We start from the raw sequence: 21,090 nt of genomic DNA, 5'->3' as shown, positions 1-21,090 counted from the left end.
TGCACCATTGTGCCCAGCTGATTTTTGTATTTTTTGTAGACACAGGATTTCACCATGTTGGCCAGGCTGGTTTGGAACTCCTGACCTCAAGTGATCTGCCTTGGTCTCCCAAAATGCCAAGATTACAGGCATGGGCCAGCACGTCCAGCCTACTTCACCTCTTTCAGTCTCAGTAATATATATGTGAAACTAGCAGTTCAAATGAGACACACATGGACGCAGGGAGGGAAACATTACACACCAGGGCCTATCAGGGGAGTGGGGAGTAAGGGGAGGAGAGCATTAGGACATATAACTAGTGAATGTGGGGCTTAAAACCTAAACGAAGGGTTGATAGGTACATGTATTATACCTATGTAACAAAACCACATGTTCTGCACATGTACCCCCAAACTTAAAAGTAAAACAAACAAACGAACAAAAAACTGGCAGTTCAGAGGGCTTTGATTGGGGTTGCAAAGGGATAATGAATGGATGTTTATAAAGTGCTCAGCACTAGCCTGACACAAAGCATGCCCGCAATAAATGGGAGACGTTGTTGTTTCTCTTTCTTCCTACCTGATGGCTGTTCATATTCCTGCATCTGTTTTCCTGCTCAACTGTGTGTTCATCAAAGGCAGGAACTGTGTCTAATTTACCTCTGCTCTCCAGCACCCAGGAGATTGACAGGACAAAGAACGGTCTCCAGGAACTGTGTGCAGGGGGAGCGCATGTCTGTGTTCACTTCTTGTCGACACTAGCCTCAGAAGTGTCTTCTACCTTCAGAATTCGATTCACCACTCATGAGAGAAAGCCAGGCACTTTGCGTTCCATCGCAGCAGGTAGCAAGGGAATTTTAGAAAATGATGATACAAGGACTGAGGGGAAATCCTTTGAGGAGGAGGAGTCCCACAGAAGACCATGATGTATCTGTGAGGCCCACTTGGGGCCATATAAACTGATCTTGGAAGAACCGTGGGGCCTTGTCATCCATTTTACAGATCAGAAGAGTGAGGCCCGGGACGGGGAACTTGCTCATAGCCACACAAATGGAAGTTGGATGAGCAGGGACTTAAAAGTACTTAATAAATAATCATGGTAATGTGGAACCACAAATAGGTGGATCCCCCAGAGAAAGAGGGAGAACTGTCTTTGGAAGTGATGCTTACACTGAGGTCTGAAAGAGAAGTAGAAGGTAATTAGGCGGAAAGTCAGGAAGGGGTTTACAAATGTGTTCAGGTAGAGGGAAGAGCAGGTGCAAAAGCCCTGTGGTGGGCGGAGCCACAAGAAGGTCAGTAGGGCTGAAAGAAAAAAGGGAGGATGTCACTGATTCAGAACAAGATAGCCAGGACCTAATTGTGTATGTCTTGTAAGTTCCAAAGAAGAGTCTGGGTTTGGTTTTAAGAGTCAGAGGGTTATGACCAATGCTGAGTTTTGAAATGGTGGTGGAAAGGGAAGAATGAGGCATTCTGGAGTCCCAGCTCTGCTACCTACTGGCAGCGTAGTCCTGGAGGAATGAGAGTCGCCACACCAGTGCTTCAAGCTATTGTGTGGAATAAATGAGACGATAATTAATGAGTACTGTTATTATCATTAGTCAAAAGAGCACAGGACTAAAGAGTCGAGAGTCATGGGTTCAAATCCCAGTTATTCCCATTAACCCTCTGGGGAGGCAGAAGAGCCCAGTGGTTAAGAGCTCTGGAATGGACACCAGACATCAAGGGGTCCAGGCTGAATCCTACCACTTCCCTCCTAGTTATGTGGCCTTGAGCAAGTGACTCTTCCTCTCAAAGCCTTAGGTTTTTCCTATGCAAACTGGGACAATAAAGAGAATGACTTGGGGGGTGGTTGTATAGATTTAACACAAATTAATAGCATGGTGTCTGAAAAACTGTGGCCATGATGATGATAATGGTGTACAAATTTGTTTTATTCACATAAGGACATTGCCTTTATCTGCTGGACCACTTCTTTTCTTCTTTTTTCTTTTCTTTCCTGCTCTTTTCATTTTTGTAAAATTATACTTTAAGTTCTGGGGTACCTGTGCAGATCGTGCAGGTTTGTTACATAGGTATACACGTGCCAACATGGTGGTTTGCTGCATCCATTGCCTCATCATCTACATTAGGTATTTCTCCTAATGCTATCCCTCCCCAATCCCCCCACACCTTGCTATTCCTCCCCTAGTCCCCCACCCACCAGGTCCTGATGTGTGATGTTCCCCTCCCTGTGTTCATGTGTTCTCATTGTTCAACACCCACTTATGAGTGAGAACATGCGGTATTTGGTTTTCTGTTCTTGTGTCAGTTTGCTGAGAATGATGGTATCCAGTTTCATCCATGTCCCTGCAAAGGACATGAACTCATCCTTTTTAATGGCTGCATAGTATTCCATGGTGTATATGTGCCACATTTTCTTTATCTGGTCTATCATTGATGGGCATTTGGGTTGGATCCAAGTCTTTGCTATTGTGAACAGTACCACAATAAACATATGTGTGCATGTGTCTTTATAATAGAATGATTTATAATCCTTTGGATATATATCCAGTAATGGTATTGCTGGGTCAAATGGTGTTTCTATTTTAGATTCTTGAGGAATTGCCACACTGTCTTCCGCAATGGCTGAATTAATTTACACTCTGACCAACAGTGTAAAAACATTCCTATTTCTCCACATCCTTTCCAGCATCTGTTGTCTCCTGATTTTTTTAATGATCACCATTCTAACTGGCATGAGGTGGTATCTCAATGTGGTTTTGATTTGCATTTCTCTAATGACCAGTGATGATGAGCTTTTTTTCATATCTTTTTTAGCTGCATACATGTCTTCTTTTGAAAAGTCTCTGTTCATACCCTTTGCCCACTTTTGATGGGGTTGTTTTTTTCTTGTAAATTTGTTTAAGTTCTCCATAGATTCTGGATATTAGCCCTTTGTCAGATGGGTAGATTGCAAAAATTTTTTCCCATTCTGTTGGTTGCTGGTTCACTCTATTGATAGTTTCTTTTTCTGTGCAGAAGTTCTTAAGTTTAATTAGATCTCATTTGTCTATTTTGGCTTTTGTTACCATTTGTCTATTTTGGCTTTTGGTGTTTGAGTCATGAAGTCCTCGCCAATGCTTATGTCCTGAATGGTTTTGCCTAAGTTTTCTTCTAGAGTTTTTATGGTGTTAGGCTTCCTGTTTAAATCTTTAATCCATCTGGAATTAATTTTTATATACGGTGTAAGGAAGGGGTCCAGTTTCAGCTTTCTGCATATGGCTAGCCAGTTTTCCCAACACCACTTATTAAATGGGGAATCCTTTCCCCATTGCTTGTTTTTGTCAGGTTTGTCAAAGATCAGATGGTTGTAGTTGTGTAGCATTCTTTCTGAGGCCTCTGTTCTGTTCTATTGATCTATATCTCTGTTTTGGTACCAGTACCATGCTGTTTTGATTACGGTAGCCTTGTAATATAGTTTGAAGTCAGGTTGAGATGGAGTCTCACTCTGTCACCCAGGCTGTAGTGCAATGGTGTGATATCAGCTCATTGCCACCTCAACCTCCCAGGTTCAAGCAATTCTCCTGCCTCAGCCTCCTGAGTAGCTAGGATTACAGGTGCACACCACCATGTCCAGCTAATTTTGGTACTTTTAGTAGAGATGAGGTTTCACCATATTGGACAGGCTTGTCTCGAACTTCTGACCTGAAGTGATCCACCTGCCTTGACCTCCCAAAGTGTTGAGATTATAGGAGTGAGGCACTGCACCCGGCCCCTGCTGGATCATTTCTTAGGACAATAAACTAAACATCCACCACCCTGGAGATAGGTCAGCTGTCCCCTTAGGGATTAAGTGATTTCTCAGGAAAAGTTCTGAGACAGGAAAGGCTGAGGTAGCAGAAAGAGCCAGATTCCATTTCCAGCTCCTCCACCAACTGACCATGTGGGACCGTGCAAGGTCCCAGCTCTCCCTGGTTTTCTGTTTCTTCCTCTCTGGTCTTTACTTCTGACAGGGGCTGTCCCTTTAAGCTTGCTAGATAGTCAGAATGCTGTACTTTGGGGGCGGGGAGAGAGGAAGATGGGAATCACTCAAATCCAATTTCCATGGCTTCACCAAGTGCTCTCGTCCTGCGATAAGGAGCACCCGGGACCTCTGCACTGCTTCTGTCAGAGAGAAGTTGGGATGGTTCAGTGCCTTGCAAAGCGGGCTCATCACATCAGGCTGTTCACACTGCTCTGTAGATAAGGCTCAGCTCATCAGTCAAGATGGCCTAAACGTTTCCGCAGATTCCTGCTCACCCCAGGCAGACGGCCCTTCTTCCCAGAGGCAAACACATCGGAAAGGATCCCTGACAAGTCACTGGGATTCAGCACTTGATCCAAAACCACCTCAGGCTGGGGCACAACCTTCAGCCTATGACATGGAGGCCTAACAAATTCTTTTCATTCATTCATGTACTTCTTTATGGGGTTTCCTTTCTGCTCTCCTTTTTCTCTTTACCTCTCACAGCGTGTCTCTCCAATGCTCTTATGGATTGACATGGATTGAGCCTTTTCTTTTTTTCTTTCGTCTCTTCCTGACCCTCCATGAGGGATCAGTTTTCTTTTGGAAACAAAAGGAATTGCCTCTCCCATTTTGGTTTGCCATTTCAAGATGGCGGGAGTCATCTATCAAGCAAGTGTTCCAAGCAAAGAAAATGAATACCAGGACCTCACCAAAAACATGCAGAAGTATATCTGAGGGGGCAGTAGGGTGAGGGTTGAAAAATTACCTACTGGGTAAGATGTTTAATTTGCATGATACCACCATTGGGCATGTAACACCTGTGTGACAAGCACATGTACCTAGTGAATCTAAAATTTTTAAAAAAAGAAGTACATCAGCCAGGCACAGTGGCTGACTCCTGTAATCCTAGCAATTTGGGAGACTGAGGTGGGTGGATCACGAGGTCAAGAGATTGAGACCATCCTGGACAACACAGCAAAACCCTGTATCTACTAAAAAAAAAAAATAAAATATTAGCTGGGGTTGGTGGCATGTACCTGTAGTCCCAGCTACTCAGGAGGCTGAGGCAGAAGAATCGCTTGAACCTGGGAGGCAGAGGTTGCAGTAAGCTGAGATCATGCCACTGCCACTGCACTCCAGCCTGGAGACAGGGTGAGACTCCATCTCAAAAAGGAGAAGAAGAAGATGACGAAGAAGTACCTCTTAGGCCAAACGTAAACTCTACAATGATCTAATTTAACTTCAGGATTAAAAAATAGATTTAAGTAAATTACAAAATTACCGATACATGTAATTCAGTCTTCGCTTCTTACCAAGTACCACCCATGTGATGAAAGTTCAGGTCTGAGAAATATTTTTTTGAATGATTCTGTTCTCCTCCCTTAAAAAGTATGTACCACTTTCTATTTCTTTAGTTCCATAAACATTTATTTAGTGCCTGCCCAATGAATGTCTGCTAAATCACATTAAGCATTTTTTGGTCATATGCCAGCACTCTAAATGTATTCTTTTATGTAGTCATTTATACGCTTTTATTCATCAGTGTTATAAGTTTGATCAATGCCATGCCTGCCACCCACCCAAAAACAATCCTCCAAACTCTGTCTATTCCCCAAGTCATAATTCTGTGTTTCCCCCTCTTCTTTCCGTCTCTTTGTGACTGCAGGCTACCCACTCATTTCTTCCTCCCCTCCAAATCTGGGCCAACTGGCTCCAAAATCCTTTTGTTGAAGCTTCTGAAAAAAACAAGGTGTTGCTGTCTGTCTGTTCACACCTTTTCTCTGGGCAAGCTGCTTCCTTCCTGAAATTCCGCAGGAGATCCGACCAGCATTTCTTATATATAATACTCCACATGATATTCCTGCTTTGTATAGTTCTGGCTCCTTCAGGACTTTAAAGTTTTCCCCCCCTCTTCTTCCCCATCAGGGAATCCATAACCTTTAATCCATGTTCCTGCAAATGTTCTATCTGAGGAAACGGCTCTAGGACGTAACTGGCTAAGAATAGCTGACGTTTGTTGGTTCTTTTCTGTGTGCCGGGCCCTGCAGGAAATACTTCACATGGATCCAATTCTTTAATCCTCAGGACAGCTCTGTGAGGGAGGCACTGTCCCTGCTTCCATGTCTCAGATGAAGAAACCGGGCTCAGAGAGGTGAAGTGAGTTGCCCAAGGACACACAGCTAGGTTTAAAACAAAGTTTAACCCAAAGCCTTTTTTTCTTAACCGCCAGACTTTATAGCTTTTTCCTTCCCAAGATGCTCAAGAAGGTCACTGATCTCCAAAGTCATTAGTTTCTATTGCAGTTGGCAGACCTCTTTGAATTCTAGAAATGCTATGAATGCAACTGGGTAAGAAGCAAGGTGTGAACAGAGGCCATTATTGGGAAGTCCCTGTCCTGCCTCTGTGCCTTGCACAATGTTGGGTTTTTCTTGTGGGCCCAATCCATGCTTGCCCAAGGTCTTTCTTTCTTTTTCTTTCTTTTTTTTTTTAGATATGGGGTCTCATTTTATTGCGCAAATTGGAGAGCAGTGGCATGATCACGGTTCACAGCAGCCTAGACTTCTTAAGTTCAAGCAATCCTCCCACATCAGTTTCCCACATAGGGGAGACTACAGGTGCACGGCACCACACCTGGCTAACTTTTTGTGTTTTCTGTAAAGACAGGGTCTTGCCTAGGCTTGTCTCAAACTCCTGGTCTCAAGCCATCTTCCTGCCTCAGCCTCTCAAAATCCACACCCTAATTTAAGAATTTTGCCGAATGCAGCTGTGTACTGGTTGTTATGGAAGAGAAGGGAAGGTTTAATGTTTGTCCTCGAGGAAGAAAATAAATAAACAAAAAATAACGCAGGGGGTGTTAACTTAGCATTCAGAGACAGGCTTGGCGGTGTGTGGTCTGTGAATGAACTGCATTTTGGGGTGACAATGTCCATGGCTTTGAGCTGATTACAATCCTCTAAACAGATAAAGATTGTATGTGTTATGACAGCTTCCATAGTGGAGGCAAACTTCAAGCTAAAGTGAACACATCAGTGTTTCCACTCTGCAGGATGGAAAGCGAATGCCCAGCATGGTAACGGCTCATGTCCAGGACCACCTAGCCGGTGCCTGGAGCCGGAAGCTGAATTCACTTCCTTGCTTCCTTGTATTAGGTCTCTAATGATCTCATTTGGAATTGTTAATAGTCCAATGTTAAGTCAAAGACTCTATTTCCATGATGAAGCAGCTGTTTTGCTTTAAAAGAAAAAAAATGGGGGTCAGGGCGAAGGTGATATGGCCAAACCCCGTATCAGCCAGACACACAATTCATAATGACCATTATTAGTGGGAGGTATTTAGGGAGCCTAAGCCCAGTCATCTTCCAGGATTTAGGACCCAGCCCCCCTGGATGCTCCAATATCTAGCATTGGTTCTGATAACAGGGTTTCTGTCTTCATCTGGACTTTCAGCCTATGCCATGTTAATTCTACTTTATTTTTGCCAATCCCTGTCCCAAGCATGGGAGTTCTGACCCCAAGGCTGAGGTCAGTGTGCTCTTACCCTAATCCCACTCTGACGCATGACCACCACTTGCAATCTTACTCTTCTGGGACCACATTTGGCCTTTCCTCTCTTCTCTAGCTTCTCACTCCTTCTCCCCACTGTGCCATCCTTCTTTCTCAAGGGAAGGGTCTACTTTCAAGGCCTTTATCTTGGTCAGGTGTGGTGGCTCACACCTGTAATCCCAGCACGTTATGAGGCCAAGGTGGGAGGATCCTTGGAGCCTAGGAGTTTGAGACCAGCCTGGGCAACATGGTAAAACCCCATCTCCACAAAAAATACAAAAATTAGGCGGGCATGGTGGCACTTGCCTGTGGTCCCAGGTACTCGGGAGGCTGAGGTGGGAGAATCACCTGAGCCTGGGAAGCTGAGGCAGCAGTGAGCCATGATGGCGCCACTGCACTCTATCCTGGGTGAAAGAGTGAGACCTTGTCTAAAAAAAAAAAAGCCCCTTTGTCTTGAAGCATTGCTTTGAGCAATGGGTTTTCCAATTCGTTTTAGCTATAGAATCTTTTATCCAATGAGATTGTATCATGAATCTCAACACAGACAGAAGATAAAGATGGAGTTTCCTGGTGAAACTCCGTGAGACTATAAAACCTTTCCATTCTGCTTAGGATGAACACCAGGCCCCGTGCCATGATCTGCAAGGCCATGTATGGTCTGAAACTTCCCCATGTCTCATCTCCACCCACTGACCTGCTTCTAATTCCTTAAACTCTGCACGTTCCCTCTCATCCCAGGTCCTCGGAAGCTGCCATCCTCTTTGACATAGCCTGCCCTTGCTCCCCTTCACCTTGTTAGCTTCCACTTGTCCTTCACATTTTATTATTTCACTGGGAAATCTCTCTGAGCCATCCAGCCTAGGCTGAACTCCCTGTTATGCAAATACAAGGTCCTATACCCCTCTCCTCATTTATATTTGATTTATTTTGGGTGGGCATGAATTTTGTCTGCCTTTGCTTACCATTCTGCCTGTCACAAACAGTCTTCTTAATTTTTTAAATTTAATTTTTTTTTTTTTTGAGATGAGGTCTCTCTGTGTTACCCAGGCTGGTCTCAAACTCCTGGCCTCTCTGTGCAAGAGAACACAGTGGGTCAGATTTAAAGGCAGGCTGCTGCTACTTTACCCCAGCCGACGGTTGGCGTGCGGGAGGGCGGGTCATACATGTTGTCAACTCTTCTGGTTTTTCTAGGGATGCCTGACATTGGAATTTCCATGGAAAGTCTTCTATTTTAAATGTTGGAACATCATCCTTTGAAGTGTTACAAAATGTTTCCAGGCCAAACCCGAAAACGCATGTGGGCTAGTTTTGGCTTGCGGACTCTCTTCTGATTAGGAGTTTGGAAAAACCTCCAACTTCTTTTGTCTCCCCAGGAGTCCTTGGATTATAATCAGAAAACCACTCTGAGAATGGAGATGAGAAAAGAGGGAATGTGCACGGGGTTGCCAGGCTGGCGTATGAATGTCCGTGCACCCACTCTCCCAAGCAAAACACAAAAGAAACCGCCCCCAGGGAAGCTGACTAGGCCACTGTGGCGTGTCGCTGACATCGGAATTACATTAAATTATCACCACACGAGTGCCTTCCACTGTTGTTATTTGTGTTCCAAAATATCCCAATGCATTCTAAAAGGAGCGTTATGTTCCTTTAAAGAGAAAAACCTAATGTTCTGTCCTTTATTAGGACCCACTCAGGAAAATGAGCTCATTGTGAATGTGAACCTTCCCTCCTCTCTGGGGGCAGAGAAGGAAACAGAATTGATTAAGCCTTTTGATTAGTTCACTGAAAAGTTTTCTCCTGCTCTTATTGTTGCGTTGTCTTTCCCCCCAATAGAAGTCCGCCTGATGGTTGCAGAGCAGAACCAATGTGAAGACGTGGTATGTGCACTGGCCTGAGGGCAGGGGGAGGGCCACGGTTCATCTCTACTGAGAGGCTTCCCAGGTGGGTGGACTAAGTGTCACCCTCCCAGTTCCTCACCTTGGTTCACAAATAAATGATATTTTTTGCTAACATATGTGCGTGCTATTTGCAGCTTCGTAATACATATTTTTTTCATTGACCCTTCCTTCCTTCTGTCCTTCCTTCTTCCCACCTTTCTTCCTCTTTCTTCTTTCCTTTCTTCTTGCCATCTATCCATCTATTTACCTTTGTTCTTCCCTCCCTCCCTCCCCCTTCCCTTCCTTCCTGCCATCCAGATATCCTTCCTTCCTCCTTCCTTCCTTCCTTCCTTTTCTTTCCTTTCTTTCATCCATCCTTCCATTTATTCATCTTTGTTCCTTCTTCCTTCTTCCCCCTTCCTCCCTTGCTTCCTTCCTTCTCTCCTCTCTCCTTCCTTCCTCCCCTTCCTCCTTTCTCTTGCTTTTTTCCTTCCTTCTTGTCATCCATCTATCCATCTTTTTCCTTCCTACCTTCCTTCTTCCTTACTCCCTTCTTTCCTTCTCCCTCTTTCTTCTTTCCTTTCTTCCTGCCATCTATCCATCTTCCTCCCTTCCTTCCTCCTCCCTCCCTCTTTCCTTGCCTTCCTCTTTCCTCTTTGTTTTTTTTCTTCCTGTCTGCCATCTATCCATTCATAGATCTATCTTCCTCTCTCCCTTCCCTCTTCCTTCCTTCCTTCTTTTTTCACCCATCCATTTCTTCACTCATTAAACATTTACTGAGCATTCTTTATATGCCAGGCAGAATGGGTAAAATGTCATCCATCTATCCATCCGTATATCCATCTTTTTCCTTCCTACCTTCCTTTCTTCCTTCCTCCCTCTTTCTTCTTTCCTTTCTTCCTGCTGTCTATCCATCTTCCTCCCTTCTCTCCTCACTCCCTCCTTCCTTGCCTTCCTCTTTGTTTTTTCTTTTTTCCTTCCTCTGTGCCATCCATCCATCCATGTATCTATCTTCCTCTCTCCCTTCCCTCTTCCTTCCTTCCTTCCCTCCTTTTTTCACCCATCCACTTCTTTATTCATTAAACATTTACTGAGCATTCTTTATGTGATAGGCAGAATGGGTAAAAGGCACCTAGCTGAATCACATCAGATGCATATTCAAGTTGTATAAATTCATCTACACCAGCTCATGAGAAAGAAAGAATGTTTGTTGGAACGATTTGACTTAACATCCTACAAAGTGAGTATATACCAAGAGCCAGCATGCGATAAACCATGAGTACCTGCTACTTGCCTGGTCAGCCTGTCTTTTCATAGCTTTCAAGGTGTGAGCATCTTGCTTCACTAAGTGGCTTTAGGTTACAACATAAGACAAGCATGGCAGAGGCTTCCGAGTTTCCACTAAAAGCCATTTCCTTTTCCTCCTGGGCACAAAACTAGACTGCATGCCCCAGCCTCCCTTCTAGGCAGGGACTCACTGAGTTCTGTCTATGGAATGAGGACAATGTGGCTGCCCTGTTTATTAAAAGCTCCCATGTGAACCTCCACATTCTTTCTTTCCTTGCCTTCCAGATAAGCACTGAGGATCTATCGAAGAACTCTAAGGCCCCAGGATGGTGGATCTTCAAGATAGAAGAAACCTGTGAGTCTGAGTGATCATGAGTCATGTGGCTCATTGACTTGGAATGTCTGCAAATTGACATTTTATGAGCAAGGGATACATTATTATTGCTCAGCGTTGCTGAGGTTTGGGGTTTATTTGATACAGCACCTGGTATTACTTACCCTACGAATACAGCAGCAATTTCACCAAATGAAGAGATGGTAATCTAGTATAAGACTGGATTAAAATCTGGCTCTGTTGGATTGATAGAAAGGAGGTGTGTGGTTCTTCAGTACTGCTCCCTGATACGTGATTTTTTGCCTTAGGAGCTGACTTTAGAGTCTCTACCATGTATATAAGATATGACTTCTCCATATGGAGTATCCTGCAGAGTGGCTCACCAATAAAGCAATTCAAACTGAAGCAGTAATTTGGTCAGTGGAGGAGGTAAACAGCTTAACTCCCATCTTCCCAGCACGTAACACCACAACACTTTCAGTCACCATTTCTGCACAAGTGGGATGTTAACTTGGCCTTCTCTGACCAAATGAATATAGCAAAAAATTCGCAGGCTTTCTTTCAGAAACTTGGGTCCTAGATCAGGCTGGAACTCTGTTCAACAACATTTCCAGTTCAGGTGGCTTTATTCATATTTGAATAGAGACAAAAATCTCACCCCAAAGATTGTGGGTTATAAATGAGACACACACACACCACGCACAAACATGTACGTACACACAGGAACACACGTGCACACACACATACACACAGCTACTGTGCCTGGTGTACAGTATACTTTTTAAAATCCTGTAAAACCAAAATCAGACTCTAAGACTTTCTTCAGAGATCATAGAATAAGTATCTTTCAAAAATGTAAAAATACAATGATAGATGAACCCGACCCTCCCACAAATAACAACTATAAACTCTGAAGGCGGTGGAAAGTGAACAAGAATATCCAGACTTTGTCAGAGGCAAAACCTGGAAGAAATCAATGGCATGGGATGACTTACTTTTCTGTAGCATTTAACATTAGAACAGGCTGAAGTCAGTACTGTCTGGGGACGCTAAAATCTAAGAAAATCTCATGTTCTTTCTGGCCTGAAGAAACAGAGTATAGAGTTTGGGACAGCCATATGTTCTGAAAATGAGTGGAAATCCCTGAAAAGAGATAGAGGCCAGGTGTGATGGCTCACACCTGTAATCCCCAGCACTTTGGGAGGCCGAGATGTGCGGAGTGCCTGAGCTCAGGAGTTCAAGACCAGCCTGGGCAACACCATGAACCCTCGTCTCTACTAAAATACCAAAAATTGGCTGGGTGTGGAGGCATGTGCCTGTAATCCCTGCTACTGGGGAGGCTGAGGCAGGAGATTCACTGGAACCTGGGAGGCGGAGGTCACAGTGAGCCAAGATCATGTCACTGCACTCTGTGCAACAGAGCAAGACTGTCTCCAAAAAAAAAAAAAAAAAGATAGTTGGAAAGAAGGAGCCCTCAGCTCCATTCATTAACCACCCACGTCCTTATCTGATCTCTGAACTTCACGCATATGGAATACAGAATAGAGAGTAAGCTTACAGAATAACAAACAGAAAAAAATACTAAGATGGACTCTTTAAGTCCACCCATATCAATAAATACCTTAAGTCTTATGATGAAGATAGCTAGCATTTGTTAAGGACTTCAATGATGTGCCAGGTGAAGTATTGCCTCTGATCCTGGTAACAACTTTGTAAGATAAATACACGATTTCATTGATGAAGAAACTGAGGGTCAGGGAAGTTAAATGTCTTGCTTCAGGTGATGAAGCAACAATTGATACAACCTATATGTGAGGTCTCACTGCAAAGCTTATAATCATTTTATAGCATCCTGCCTCTAACTAAGGTGGTTACCAAGCCTTGGGGCATCAAAGCAAGATAAATGGAATACTGCGGTGCCCTCTCCTCCCCAATTACCTCCTAACAATTATAGTGGGTGCAAGTGACTTGGAAACAAAACAAACAAACAAACAAACAAACAACAGAAAAAGAGCATCATAAGAGAAAATATGTGTCCCAATGTCTACCTTTGGCAAGAGTGACCCCATATGCCAACCCCTAGTAAAGCTACTATTGAATTTATGCTTTCTGCTTTAAACAAAATGTTAGATGCAATAAGAAGAAAATAAAGGTTGTCAAGGTTCACAGAACACTGGTTTACTCCAGAGATCTCCATTAGAAATAAATTGTCCCTGGAGTTTTCAAAATAAATCACCATGGCTTCATCGCCCTAGAGGATTAGCTTGAAGTCCGATGCTTCAATGCCATTTCGAATTTTCTGTCCAGAAAGAGAAATTTTCTGTCTCAGTTTCTCTGAGTTCATCTGACTTTCTCTGATAATTTAGCTTAAAACAAGTTTCTCTAGATTATGTGACAGTAACTCAAATGGGCACTGTTTTTTCATTTCCGAGGGTACTTTGATTATCTCAATTTATACCCTAGAGACGACACAATATGGATGGCTAGACCGTCTCGCTGTTTCGGCACAGATAAGGGCGTCTGTGCTTTTTGGGATTTTTAGTTCGCTCATGTTATTGGCCGCAGTTTAGTGTCAGTCAGATGGCTGTGGTTTTGAATACTGACTCTTCATCTTATTAGCTGTGTAACCTTGGACGAGGAATTTTACCTTTCCGAGTTTCAGTTTCCTCATTTTCAAAAATGGGGATGGTATCTATTGCATGGGAGTTTTGAAAGGCAGGTAAGATAATACATGCAAAGGGCATAACAAAGTGGCTGGCATCTAGTAAGCACTTAATTAAATGTTTTAAAAATTATACACCATGCAGAACTCTTGGATCGTAGAGGGGTGAGGTGCTATCACTGCTCTGGAGTAGGAACTGGGGGTTAAAAAGGTGGTTTCGGACATTTTCTCAGGAAAGGGACAATTGGGGTTGGGCCCTCAAAGGCAAACAGTAATTTTCTAAGGGAGTAGAATGAAGAGATTAGTCCAGACAGTGCTAACAGTATTTGAAAAGACATGTAGTGAAGCATTGGCTAGAGTGGTGGGAATAAGCCTGCAAATTTACCTTATGGCGGAGTTGTGAAGGGTTATGTTCACAGAGTGAAAGGTTTGCACGTTTATTCCATAGGAGAGGCCACCAAGGTATCGGATGCTGAGAGTGACACATTGCAGACTCTTTTGGGGGAATATGACTGCAACAGGAGGGTGAAGGATGAATTCCAGGGCATAAACCGGACACCTGGAGGGTCTGGAAGTTCTGACATGATGGTTCCCATGGAGTGGGAATGCTGGCCTGGGCAGAGTTCGTGTCTCAAATCACTACACAGACTACTAGCCAGTCACTGGGAAATGCTTGAAAAGAAAAAAAGATTCATTCTCTTGAGGAGGAAGAGATTCTGCTAGATTGATTCTTGAAGGGACTCTCAGGAGAATTACAGTTAATTCAAGAATAAAGCAATTTAGTTAGAGCAGTGTGATTAGTCTGGAGGAATTGCTAAAATGCCAGTTCCAGCCCTCCCTTTCCCCATTCCCCATCACCGAGATTCTAGAAGTCTAGGATGGAGAATCAGAAACCACATTTTTAACAGCTGCCCTGGGTAATTCTGATGTAGGTGGTCCAGGACTCACACTTAGAGAAACAGTGGCTTAGGGATAAAAGAGTTACAGGCATGGTGTAGTTAGAAAGCCTTGCAAAACTGAATCGAAGCAAGGCTTTGTGAGATAAGCAATTAAGGTAAACCTCAGGAAGAAGGTCAGTTGTGAGCTGAATCACAAAGGAGGGGAAGAGGAGTGGGGAACTCTCTTTAGGTGAGGAATTCAGCACTAATAACAACTGGTGTCGATTCACTGGCAATGAGAAGACCATCCTGACACATGGAAGTCACCAAAGATAATCTTGGAGAGCAAAAAGTCACCAGACTTTAAAGGTCCTTGAATGCCAGGAAAGCGTTGGTAATTGGTAGTGTTTAAGTTGATGGACTGCACCAAAGACAGGCATCCCTATTCTTGAACAAAGAAGAGGCAGTGAAATCTGCCAGAAAAATGGAGTTCCTCTTCTCTTTAAATTTGACATTAACATTTATTTGCCAGTTATATCAACGGAATGGAATAATGAAGGGGACAACAAGGACAGAAGGGAACCAGATCTGGTGGTTCAGTTGTCTCTTGGTTACCTGACATGGTTCTATTCACATGACAAACCAAGTGGGCTGCTGGCTGGCACATGTCACATTGGTTTGAAGTGAGGTCTTTTATCAGAAAGAGAAAGAGAGCTGGGCAGGGGCAGTGAACAGAACCACAGCACAGATTGCTGTGAAGTTTCTTGAAAAAGCTGTCAGAAGGTCCAGAAAATGGATCCAGCTCATTAGAGCATATCTGCTCCTGTCTTTGGCAAATGTGATGGGCTCCAACCTGCCTGGAGCCTTCCCATATAGCGTTCCCTTTGGCAGAACACTCTCTGACCTGCTCTCCACCTAGGAAACTGCTTCACCTCTTTCTGCTGTCAGCAAAAAAGATACTTCCTTAAGGAAGCCTTACCAAACCTCCAGACTGGATTAGACATGGATTTGAGGTACTCTCACAGCAATAGATCTTGGTGGTTGAGAACAAAGGCTCTGGCATCAGACTGCCTGGATTTAGGTGATGCCACTTAGCAGCTGTGTGATGTTGGGAAAGCCCCTTGACCTCTTCCAGCCTCAATTTCCTCATCTGTAAAATGGTACGTTTCATAACTCAATGGGGTTATATACTGAGCTAATGCATGTAAAGTGCCTAGAACCATGACTAGCACATAGTAAGGGCTATATATGTGGTGTGCCTATTATTTTAGAGCCTTCTATACTGTTCTTTTCAAGCACCCATCACAATAGTAGTTAGTAATTTTGTGTATGATCATCTGTGTCATGTCTGACTTTCCACGTGAATTAAGAGTTCCAAGAGAGACCATGTCTGTATTGTACCTTGCTACGACTCTAGCACCTGGCACACTGTAGATGCTCAATAAATATGTACTGAATGGCAGTATCTAATCAGATTTTCATGGTACACATGGGGAAGGGATGAGATGTAGGGATGGAAGAGCACTTTCCTGAGGTCACAGAGGAGTAGGTACTAGAATTGTAGCACGGGCTCTAGAATTAGGGTGTCTGGAGTTTTGAAGCACTCCAGGCAGCACTTTGGAAGCTTTCTCCCCCATTCAAAGCCATGGAAGTAACAACCCTCTTGCCTCAGAAAATGCAGGGCAAAGGATTAGAAATAAAAGTTGAAACATTGCCTTATCCTCTCCCTCTCTCTGCTCCTACTCTTTTTAAGCTTATAAGGGGTCTACATTGCTCAAAATTAATAACCCTCTCCGTACCTCACTTGGAGGTCCATGCGATGGTTCAGCTCTTGAGCTCCTGAGTGAAACATACCGGGGTTCCAAGTCTGGTTAGCTGTGGGACCCTGGTCATGTCCCATACCTCTTTGAACCTCAGGTTCTTTTTAACTGTAGCATGGAATAACAAAGTGTCCATATTCTAGAGTTGTAAGATTTAAATGAGCAGATGATGTCTGACATATAGTACGTGCTTGGTAAATGTTCCTGTGATCATTACACCCTTATTTTATGTTGTGGTGACCACATGAAGGGGTCCGTCCTGCAGACCCTGACTCAGTGATGGATGAATAAACTACACTGATGCACAGATATTATGCTTTGCCAGTTTGGCTGAGTGTCTGTGGCCATTTACAGACTCCCTAGAGAGTGCTGTAAACAGTTGCAACAGCCTGCCCTCCCCAGCCAGTGAGACTTGCGTATATTTAGTAAAGTTTAATTGACAAAGGGTTCAGCAATGCCACTAGAGGTTAATGATCAAAGCACAGGTTCCGATGCCCAAAGAAAACACCATTAGTGGATAACATCCCTGGTGACCTTCCCCCTGAGAGGGCCATCCAGCTCAAAGGTTAGTTTTAAGACCATATGAGTAAACAAGTTAGTTAGGTAAACTCCCCCACGTATCCTAGCAATTTGCTTTACTTATTAACTAAATGTAAGTGTGATTTAGGCTGCCTTGGGTGGAAACTTCTACTGAAACTATGAAAAAACCCTTAGACTTTCCAAAAGGGATTGAGACTATATTCTGCAACTTTGCCTACTATTTTTCCCTTAATAGTTTTGCCAACACCTTGAGTGAATTTCCACAACTTTATATAGGAAGACTAGGCTCAGAGAGGAAACGTGACAAGTGACAAATACAAGTGAATTGATCATTCATTCAAGAAGCTTGTACGGACACCTTCTATACGTTTGCTGCTTCCCAAAGATGTGAACAACAAACAGCCCTCATCTCAGAGGGCTCAGAGGCTAGGTGGATAGAGTTATGTTAACAATCACAACACGCCCAATGGTGCTATGCCTGAAGGGACATATCTGGGATGCAGGGAGCACAAAGGCCTCATCTAACTCCATCTGGAGGGTTCTGGAGAGGGCTAGGGACATTCCAGTCCAAGGCACATGGCACAGAGATGAAAGTGAGCAACTCGCAACTGACAGCTTTGTTTATTCCTTCAACAAAAGTCTAAGGAGCCATACTTATGTACCCCACAATGTTCTAGGGCCTAAAGAGATGTTCTAGACACTGATGCCTTGATGATTCATGAATGAAACACAAAGGCAGTAGCTCTAGGTTGCAGGCACAGGTTTGTAGTGGAGCTGCTTCTAACCAAGGCATCTCTAGAAATTGCTCCACCAGTGGGGGTTGCAGTGATCATCTGTCCTCAGTGGTTTAAGCACAAAAACAAAAGTGGTCTGCAATATATGGAAACTTTGTTACAAATCTGAAAACTAAGCAGTGCTGTTTGAGTATTACCATCAGGAAAAATTATTGCAGCTCCGAGTTAAGGTATTAGATTATTTCTTTTGAACTTTAGTTAATGATGACTAATGATTCGTCCCACGCAAGCTCTATACTACAGTTAGTGAAGAATACTCTAAATCACACAGGGACTGATCATTCTTCTAAAGGTCTGCTCTATTTTCGTGTGGTTGTGATTGAATAGCAGATCTGCCCTTCCACCCACATCATCATTAAATTCTTCCCCTCCTCTGCCACTAACCTCATCTGAAAAAAAGTAAGACATAAAATTGATGAATTGTTTACTGAAAAAAGAATATCAGAGTTAACCCCTGTCACCTTCCCGCCCCTCTAGCTTAGGATTCTGTGCCTGAAAGTGTCCCCAAGGGAGAGTTTTAGGGGGGAAGCTAGGTAGCCTCTCATCCATCAATCTCAAGGGTTAGGAGTATTGCATAGGCAGCCCATGCCTCCTTCACTGTCTATTAGAGAATGTGCCATCATGAATTTATGGAGACCCATGAGAACCTTTGTGCTGCTTCAGCTGTACCTTCCTGTGGCTCAGGAGGATGGGGAGGTGACCTTTTCATTTTCCTATGGGATCATCTAGCAATAGATTCTGCTTTTACATGATTCAGAGATTTAACCATTTGTTTAAAAGAATGCATGTGGAGACAGACATAGGTATGAGACAGAATAAAAAATCTGACTCAGCTGTTGTCTTCCTTTTAGCAAATTAATAATAATAATTAATAATAACATCAGTTACCATGTATTGGTCTTCTACTCTGGGCCAGGGCTGCAAAAATGTTTTTGGAGGTGTTAGCTTATTTAACCAACGTCAACTACCCTGAAAGGCAGATATTACTTTTCTCATTTTAAAGATGAGAAAACTGAGGCTCAGGGAAATTAAGTCAATTGTCACAGTGGTAGTATGGGCTTTAAATATAAGTAGTCATTGCTAAAGCCTATGCTTTTTAATATGCCACCCTTCCACCACCTTCAGAGACATTATTTTATTTTATTTTTTATTTTTGAGATGGAGTCTTGTTCTGCCTCCCAGGCTGGAGTGCAGTGGCACAATCTTGGCTCACTGCAACCTCTGCCTCCCAGGTTCAAGCAATTCTCCTGCCTCAGCCTCCAGAGTAGCTGGGATTATAGGCACGAGCCACCATACCCAGCTTTTTAAATTTCTTTTTGAATTTTTGGTACAGGCAGGTTTCACCATGTTGGCCAGGCTGATCTTAGACTCCTGACCTCAAGTGATCCACCAGCCTCAGCCTCCCAAAGTGCTGGGGTTACAGGTGTGAGCCACCGTGCAGCCTCCAGAGACTTTTTAATCAATTATGTTAACTTTATTGAGTGTCTCCTGCATGCCAGGCTCTGCCAGAGGCTCGGGCTCTGAGCTGCATAAAACATGCTCTCTCTGGGACAGCTTACAGTTCAGCTGGGTGAAAAGCTAAGTCCACAGAGGAGCAAAACCTAGATGAGATAGGAAAAAGAACGCAAGGACCCATAAGGCTTTGAACCAGCCAGGTTGGGGGAAACCGGAGGAGTCTTTGGATTGGGCTGGGATTCTGGGTGGGGTTTTGACTAGAGGAGGTAAGTCAGGTGGAAGGTCAGCTTGGACGAAGGCTGAGAGGTGGGGAACGTGTTTGGGAGATAGTGCGTCATCCACGTGGTTCAAGGAGAGAATGATTGTAAGAGTGAGGTTAGCTATGTTACCCAGAACCCCAGGCTGAAAGCTGAAACTGGACAGAAGCAAAGAGTCTATTTAATCAGGGGATAGGCATGATGAGAGAAGTCCTTTAAAATGACAAATCCAGCAATTGGCTGGAGGCTGAGAAGGCTGATGGCACACAGGGAGCAGTCGCCAAGCTGGCCTTCAAAGTCCTATTAACTGAGACCAAAGGCTGGGCTGTGCCCACTGCACCACAATCTTCCTCATCTCCTTCCACCCCTTCTCAAATAGGGCCTCCAGTGTTCAGAAATAGGAGATCTCAGTCCAGGAATGTGACACCGGGAAGGAGTGGCTGGTGGGGACTTCAGAAGCCCTGCCCACTGGCTTGAGGTGGGATTGAAGAAAGAAGGACTTGCTGTCAGCCTGTGAGCCCCTTGAAGGCAGAAGCCATGTCTCTAGCACCAACCACCAAGCTTGGTGCATACTCAGTGCTCAAAAAAATTACTGAAAGGGCCAGGCATAGTGGCTCATGCCTGTAATCTCAGCACTTTGCGAGGCTGAGGTGGGCAGATCACGAAGTCAGGAGTTCGAGACCAGCCTGACCAACATGGTGAAACTCCATCTCTACTAAAAATACAAAAATTAGCAGGGCATGGTGGTGGGCGCCTGTAGTCCCAGCTACTTGAGAGGCTGGGGCAAGAGAATTGCTTGAACCCAGGAGGCGGAGGTTGCAGTGAACCGAAATCACACCATTGTACTCCAGCCTGGGTGACAGAGCAAGACTCCATCTAAAAAAAAAAAACTACGGAAAGGATGAACCATATGCATGTAACACACATACACACATACAGAGGCATGCACATGCATACACACACATGCATGCAAATGCATACATGCACACAAACACATACACACACCATCGTACACATACTTCCAAACTTCAGTACTGGAAGAAAGAAGGGAAGTTAAAAGGAACTATATAGATTAGGAGGGGGAAGTGATTTGAGGCAGGGAGAAGGAAGGAGTGGAATTCAGGAAGGCTTGGGAAGCAGTGCTACATTCTAGTCCCATACCCACCACTTCCCATTGGTGCGATCTTTGCTAAGTAGCTTAACTACACAGTCTCACTGCCTCACCTATAAAATAACCATACCAAGTTGATAGGGCTGTTGTGAGATTTAAAGGGATCAACCCATGTGAAAGGTTCAGCCTAACACCTGACTCATAAACACAAATGAAAGGTGGTGAATAGGCGACGTAGGAGACTCATTGGCCATGGGAGGCGCTCTAGAGCTGTCAGCCCCTCTCCTCCTCTTCATATGTGTGGTTCAGTCTCAAGGCCAGGGAGGCTGAAGCTACAACTTCCAATCTTGGCATGCTGAAAGAAGACTCTGCCCATTTGCTGAGAGTATAACTTAGCAGAAGGGAATTCACCAAACTGCTAAAAAGCTGCACTGACAGTCTGAAATGAATCCTCGCCTCTAGTCCTGGATGTTCTTCTCTTTGCTTAAGTTTTGCAGCATAAATATGCTTTGGAAACATCCAGAGGTAATGGAACTTCACATATGAGAGAATCAATTAAATTAATCTCTC

General features: G+C 43.9%; 1 protein-coding gene across 5 annotated transcripts in view; it reads right to left on the bottom strand.

Moving 5' to 3' along the window:
* SEZ6L (seizure related 6 homolog like) overlaps window positions 1-21,090 on the bottom strand; it is a 214,851-nt gene that overhangs the window by 164,915 nt on the left and 28,846 nt on the right. The window lies entirely within an intron of this gene.

Source organism: Sapajus apella, unplaced genomic scaffold, assembly GCF_009761245.1.
Source record: "Sapajus apella isolate SASKATOON/1434 unplaced genomic scaffold, GSC_monkey_1.0 scaffold95, whole genome shotgun sequence".
Classification (NCBI taxonomy): domain Eukaryota; kingdom Metazoa; phylum Chordata; class Mammalia; order Primates; family Cebidae; genus Sapajus; species Sapajus apella.
The sequence above is the reverse complement of the archived record's forward strand: the minus strand, read 5'-3'. Positions and strand labels throughout refer to the sequence as shown.